Source organism: Drosophila subobscura, chromosome U, assembly GCF_008121235.1.
Source record: "Drosophila subobscura isolate 14011-0131.10 chromosome U, UCBerk_Dsub_1.0, whole genome shotgun sequence".
In the NCBI taxonomy this organism is placed as follows: Eukaryota; Metazoa; Arthropoda; class Insecta; order Diptera; family Drosophilidae; genus Drosophila; species Drosophila subobscura.
Window position 1 is genome coordinate 12,417,876 of NC_048534.1, and position 7,353 is coordinate 12,425,228.

Sequence of the window (7,353 nt, forward strand, 5' to 3'; positions counted from 1 at the left end):
TGGGCGGCTGGCGGCTAGCCTACAACAATGCGGCTGGCGACCAACATTTTTGGTTGCCTTTTTGGCTTCTTTCATTTTTGGGCCAAAAGCTTATTTATGTGCGTTGCCTGCACAAAAATATGGCGCAGCAAAATATTGTATTTCTTGGATACATTTTCTACTCCTTCTTGACTCTTGCTCTCTAAGCTAATTGGACGACGTCTTGGATTGGGAATCAGGCGAATGAAATGCATTCTGATACATATTTAACGTATATTTATAGTTTGGAAAAACTAAATTTCTATTTTGAGTGGCACATGGGGAATCCCCCTTTGTAGTTCCCACAATTTATTTGTCAATATTTCAATATTTTCTTCAAGTTTTCTTTCCCCCCCATTTGTTTTCCATAATTTATTGCCCATAATTATTGGTCAGACATTTTCTGTGCCATACTCATGGGGTGGGGGCGGTCATGCTTGTTCTATTGATAAGAAAACCAGATTTTACTGTCATTTTTTGAGAAGATTTTTGAGAAGCCTCAGAGGCTGCATTCGTTAATGATATATTGGGTGAGTATAAATATTTGCAGTCAGTTTTCTTTAAATGTAAACTTCCTGCTAATTTCTGCTTCATGTTTCATGTTTTGCATTCTGTTTGCTCCTGTTTCTATCTGGTACTTCCCGATTAGAAAGCTTTACAGCTTCCACACAGAATCTCTTATCAAACAAGAACAGAAGCAGAACCAAAAAGAAACCCAACGCAGAATCAATATGAATGTGGAACTGAAAATAATATTTCGGCAAACACTGAAAAGAGAATGCAGTGATTAAGTCAGTGTCACTAAACTCTCCACATTCGCTACACTCTCTTATCAACTTTGTTCATTTTGCCAAAAAGAGGAAGAAAATGTGCTTCTGTATCTTTGTGTGGTTTTTAGTTGAGCAACAACTGATTGACACATCGTGGGAAACAGCAAGATTGATTGATGTACGGTAGGTGTATCTACATCTTATATCTAAGGAGGAAGGGCACAAGTTCATTTACCTATTGCACGAGTATCTCTATCTATCTTTTTGGGGAAGGTAAACGATCTGATGTGAATAAACCCATTTCTCGCTGCTGTACTCCCAGGGGGTTCCGTTCTACCCGTCATTTACGTTGATGTATTACCCACAGAGAGAGACGTCTCCAAAAACAGATTTGCTAATTAAATATCATACATATGCATCTGCAATATGAAAAATTAATTAAGGAATTGTCACATCAATCAGGCTACAAATTATGGCTCTCTCTTGAGCTCTCTCTGTGCTGCTACAAAGGAATTTTTAAATAAACAAATAAAATGCAGAAAATAGATTTATGTCTCCCGAGCCCGGGTGCAGGGAAATTTATGACAGATGTAAAAAAAATGTCAACATTTTCGTTGTCCATTTTTTACGACTCTTCTTTTTATGAATGAGAACTCAGGGCGCGACAGCGACTGACCATATCCATGGCCCTGACTGGCAGACAGACAGCTCTACTAGTACTCGTACACGTACTTAAGAAAGAAAACCCCCAAAGAAATAAATCAGAAAGGGAAAAACACTTGCTGTTGATAATGAGACAAGTTGCAGCCTTTTTTTTTCATTTATTCCTTTTGTTTTTGTTCTGCCTTTTGTCTGGTTGATGATCCTTGGATCTTCCGGTAATGAGATATCCACTGGCGGGGCACTTTGTTTACACTTTTCCATATAAGATATGCACACATTTTTGATATATTTTATTCTTTGTCAGGTGTTCCGTGTGGCTTTCAACTGTAGTGCAATTCATTTTAATTTTCCTGGAAACTCGAACTAAACGTATGGACATTCTGACGTTCTGAAGGGACTATCAATATCTAATACCAATGTTTTGAGTATATATTTCCATTACGGAGATGGCAGAACGGAGATTTCCAGCAAGAAAGGTAGTTTTTAATGTATTTTTTATTTAATCTAGCAATAAAGGTGGTTTCTTGCTTATTATTAATTTAAATGAAATTCATAAACGAAGTTCAGGAGTATTTTCCCATTAAATTTACTAATAATTTCTTGGAGAAGTAGGCCGTAAAAGTATATTTTGGGTACCCACCGCCTATAAAATATATATCCCGATTTCTTAGGCATCTGCTGCTTCAGTGTATGTATATTGATTTTGTTCGCTGGAATATCCAAAGGGGGTTGCCGTATAGGGGGTGTTGAAGTATTCCAAAATGCAAAAATTTCGCGAATAATCCAAAAGTTGTTTCGTATTAAAATAGTTTTTTTTTAACACTTTAATGCGGAACCAAGTAAAATTCTCGCTCTTTTTGTTGTTTTCGTCTTCGTTTCTGGGTTACGAAAATTGTTATAAAAATGCACGTCAATTTCTGGAAAATTCACAAAATCAAACAATTTAATTCACTTTTATTTTTGAAAATTCTCAAATGCAGAATTCTGCCACAAATTTCCTGTCCCTGAAATCAGGAATCTTCTCAGCCTGATTTTTGACTTGGAAATATCCAGAATTCTTATTTTTCTTTGCACGTTTTTACTGCAAAGTTGAGATTCTTCGTTCTCTCGTTTTTACTTTATATTTTGACAAAAATTTATTAAAAATATATTTTTTGTTACAATATTTATATTTGTTTGTTTGTCCACAACACTTTGACACTTTTTTTGGCTCTTCATTCTATAAGAATATTTGGGTATTCCATTATTTTTGTTGCAGTTTTTGTTGCTGTTGTTGTGTATAAAAATGTATTAGCAATTTTTTTGATTCAGTTGCTATTGTAGTAACTATTTAAAGAACTCTTTTTAGCGCACACCACACGGTTTTTCCCTTAAGGTTTTTTATCTTTCGCTCACACTTTTTGTTTTGTTTTGGCACTTTTCGAAGTTTTTACCCTTTTGGTTTTTATTTCGGAAAATTCGTCGGCATTTTCTCTGTATATATTTTGTAGTTGTTGTGTTTGCTCGATTTTCTCTTATTTCTGTTATTTGGTTGGTCTATTTTTAGCGGTAAAAATATTCTGCGGTCAGCATTTTAAAAATAAACAAAAGAGAAGGCAAGAGAAGATATGCCGTTGCACTTATGCTGCCTGCCGCCGCGGGATGTTAGAAGTTGTATGCTGGATGCTGCTGGTGTTCACGAAGAACCGCATGCGCTGCCTGCTGATAATGAAGACAGCAATAGCAACGGCGCGACAAAGAGCGAGGGAGAAGCGACAGCGATAACGATTGGGGTTTCTTTTTGACTAAATTTTATTACGTTTCACACTTCACTTCTGTTTGCGATTCGAATTCTGTTTTCAATTACAAGTGTTCTTCGGCAGCTTCTTCGGCTGCTGTTGCTGTTGTCCAATTACCCGCTCCGGCGTTCTAGTCACTTCGATGAACATCTTGTAACTATTTTCGAAAAGCGCACGAACGCAACTGCAGAGCAGAGTCCCACCAGCAGCAGCAGCAGCAGCAGCAGCAGCAGCAGCAGAAGCAACAGCAGCAGAGGCCCACAAACGAAACCGAAACCGAAAGCAGAGACCAAGAACAAACACCACAAAAGAGAGCCCGACCAGCAGACAGACAGAGCGCCAACGAGTTGGGGGAGCACAACAGAGTGTGTGTGTGTCTGTTTCAGTGTGTGGGTACGAGTGTCCAAGAGAGAGTTTCACTGTTGTATATGCGATTCCAAACAAACCTCTTAAGAGAGCGCGGTGATTGAGAGCATTTCTGCCTGTCCGTTAAAGAAAAAACGAAGCGTAGCATCCGCGGTGCTGCGTTCGTGTTGGCTCTTGAAGAACTGAAGCACAGTCGCAGCCCCAACCGGCCAGCAGCCGACCAGCAGCCAGCAGCTGCACGAAGCCCACACTCTGTAACACGAGCGAAGCTTCGTGCGCGCGGGCGAAGAGCAGCAGCCAGCAGCACAAAAAGACGATTACTTAAGCAGTGACTAACTAGCAGTGTGTGAGGGGGGGACAAAGAGAGCGGCAGAGTGCGAGAGCGACAAGCCATAGCCAAGCCAAGCCCCACATTTCTGGCTGCTGGTTGCTGGCTGCAGTCACTGCTGTTAGCCACAACAGAGCAATGTTAACACTTTTTTTTCGGACCCTTGCGGTGGGGAGACGCCAGATATTTTAAACAGATGTTTGCAAAGCATATGCTTTTTCGACCCCAAAAATGTGTATTTATTGATGATCAGCACCAAAAAATGGAGAATCCTAACACAAATCGGATCAGCAAACCCCTTTTCAACAACTAAATTGCCTCTATATTATATAGATTATATTTCATACAGTCTATAGAGCATTTAATGGCAAAACTGGTCCTCAAACTGCTAGAGCATCCAGCTGCCGACAGCTTGTGTACTCAGCTTTCGCTCACTTTTCCTATCAAGAAGCCATATGCCAACAGATTTCATGGCTAAATGACCAATCTAATTGTCCAAAAGAAGCCGCAAAACTAATAATAATAATAATCAGAAGAAGAAGCCAGTGGGCTAACCCAAACACCGGACTGCAAAAGCAATCCATTTTCAAAAAGTTTTCCTTTCGGATCTGCTCATTAAAGACCGGGAAGTTATCGGTACAACAATGGACCGTAAGTACAATAAGCGCTTATTAAATGCCTCGAATGCGAATCAACTTTCAGCTAAATGGAAAATGGCAGAGAACGGGACGGGACGTTGCCGAACGCGGAAAAACAATGGAAAATGCCATGGCCGGAAATTCACGCAATGGAAGCGGAGTGGGAAAGGAAAGGAGCGGCAGCAAGACGACGCTGCCAACGCCACTTGGGAACGTCAGTCACCCACAAGATTTCCTCGAGTCACCCCACCTATTCCCCATCCACCATCCCCCAACGCCAAATCCTATTCCAAGTTCCAGTTTCAGCACGAGCAGCAGCAGCCACCCCATCATGCTATACAATCTTGGCCAGCTGCTACTCCATGAGGTCGCCGGCTCTCTGCATCCTTCATTTCGACTCTTTTGCCACTGTTCTAGCTCCTTTGGGTTGGATACCCTACAGCGAGAGGGTGCTATAATTATATGAATAAGTTTGTCCAGCTTGTAGGCAAGCATTTCCGAATGTATAAATATTAATGGGAAATTATCAGTCCTAGAAATCGATCGAAGGGTATTTGAATTTTCGTCACTCAAATCTAAACTCTGCCCCTTTTCTGTAACCCTTCTCACTATTCCCCAGCCCATACTGTAAGTCCACCCATTCATCTTTTGCTATCCAAAAATTTTTGCATGCCATGGCAGAAACAAAGCAAGCGCAAAATGTTTGGCCGCCTGAGAACGGAGGAGAAGACTTGCAGCAGCACAAGCCAGGGAGCCAGGGAATGAGCAATAGAATTCTGGCAGGGTGGGCGAACAGGAGCGAAAAGAAAGAGGGAGCCTGATTGGGTTTCCATTGAAAGCCGCTTGGCGAACTTTATGTTTTGGCCGCAGGAATAACCAAAAAACTTGATGCCTGTCACTCCATAGAATGTGGCCTGAAGAATTGTTTGGGTTGGAAAAGAATTTGAAATACCTTTAAATCCGAGAGAGAGAGAGAGTTCAAAGCTGATATTCCTGTGCATAAATCAAAGGCAACCAATCTTCGGGGTCGGCCTGGATCTCGGGGATTGATTAATGAGATGCGCAGCACTTAGCACGTGCTCTCAGTCTGTCCGGGGACATTGGGGAGTCACTCCGTCAGTCAGGTACAAGGGCATGGACACGGATACGGACACGGAGACACGAGCGCTCAGTCGATTCCTTGGACGCAGTTCCCAAAAAGTTATTTATGACCTCCGGGCGAATGCAATTTGTTGTGGTCAACAAATCGCTACACAAATTTATGTTTCTCTTAGCTTTATTTTTGCACAAAAATGAGCAAGATCATTAGAGATGATGTGGGTGGGGGAGGATTGGGGATTTGAGGATGGGTAGAATGAGACAAAAGTTTATTAGTCACGTTCGAGGAATGCGAATGGCCATCGCGACCAAAAGGTGAGGCTCCCAAAAAAAAAAAATCCATGTTCGAATCAGAAGTATCCAAAGACTCTCAGCGAAAAGCGACCAAAGAAATGAGCTTAAGCCAAATGGCGTTAATCCATGAATTATTGCCTAAAAGCATGCCAAAGCGCATTAAAGTCGAGAGGTGACAGCGCGAAGAAGGCGACAGTGGAGTGGAGGGAGGATGGACTGGGAGGAGGAGGTGGTGGTGGTGACCAGATCAGGCAGGTAGCCAAAGGACAAGCCAGCAGACAAGATATCAATTGTATTAGACAAAACAAGAGGTGCGGAATACCCTTAGAGGGCAGAGATTTTTCAGGGGTTGCACAAATATGGAATGGCATTTCATGAAGATATTGAAGTTAAAGTTTTAAAGGATTTTTATAGAATAAATAGGAAAAAAACCATCAATTTTGAGAGGATATAAAGGGATGAGTAGGATGGAATACGAATGGTTCTTGTAAGAGAAAACTCTGCTTGTTTTAATAGACATTCTTAGATTATTCTTAGCCACAAAGTTAACATAATTAAGGTAGCAACCCTCCTGATAAAACAACAATACCCGCAACTCGCAAAATGTCTCCAGCGAGCATTAGTAATGCCCATGAAAGTGCCAATGGAGAACATGAAACATACATTTTGATTTTTTAGCTCTAAAACACCCAAAAGAAAAAGAAAACGACAAAAATATTGACCGCAAAAAATAAATAAAAGCACATACAAATAAAAAGGGGTAAAGTGAAGCCCAGTTTTGGACCGCACCCATGAGTAGAGCGGTCCAATCAGCCCACACCTCTCTCGTCTTTACCCCTCTATCCATGTTTTGTAGGAATACATATCTATATCTCGCTTTCTGCATTTGTCACAACTTTAAAACTGAATTTTTGGTTTTTTGTTGGTGCCAGTGTTTTTTTGTGTGTGGTATTTCTGCTGTTTTTATGAGTATTGACATTATAATCAACGCCGTTTTCAATTTCAACAAAACCCTCTACTGGCACAAAAAGTTGCATCCTCCCCGCTCAACCACTAAACCCTGCCTGAGGGGGGAAAAAACTTCTCGTTGCTTTTAAGTTGTTCATTTTTTTCGGATATCTTGCACAGTGCTTTTAGAGGGTATGTTATGTGGAAAGGGTATAACCATTGCGAACGGCCGTTTGCAGGGCAGAAAAGAAAATCCTTTATATGTCTATGGGCAATGTTCTTAATAAGGAATTAATACTCATATTTGTCTATTTGTTTCCATAAGTTATGCGATTGAGATTTTTACATATGTTGTACATATGTGGAGTTCATCATTACATATTTCTATAGATATCAAAAAGGGTATCTACCTATTCAGCACCCAGCAACCCATCCTTTCGTTCTTGCTACTT

At 40.7% G+C, this 7,353-nt stretch overlaps 1 protein-coding gene across 5 annotated transcripts in view; it reads right to left on the bottom strand.

Moving 5' to 3' along the window:
* The window catches only part of LOC117900662, a 46,750-nt gene extending 42,972 nt beyond the window's left edge, over nucleotides 1-3,778 (bottom strand). For 2 of the 5 annotated variants that reach the window (XM_034811099.1, XM_034811097.1), the window contains exon 1: nucleotides 2,092-2,496. The gene's annotated coding sequence lies outside the window, so the exon portion shown is untranslated. Of the gene's footprint in view, nucleotides 1-2,091; nucleotides 2,497-3,675 lie in introns of those variants that run through there. The other 3 variants (XM_034811102.1, XM_034811101.1, XM_034811098.1) reach the window with 2 other exon arrangements.
* Nucleotides 3,779-7,353: the final 3,575 nt, after the last annotated feature.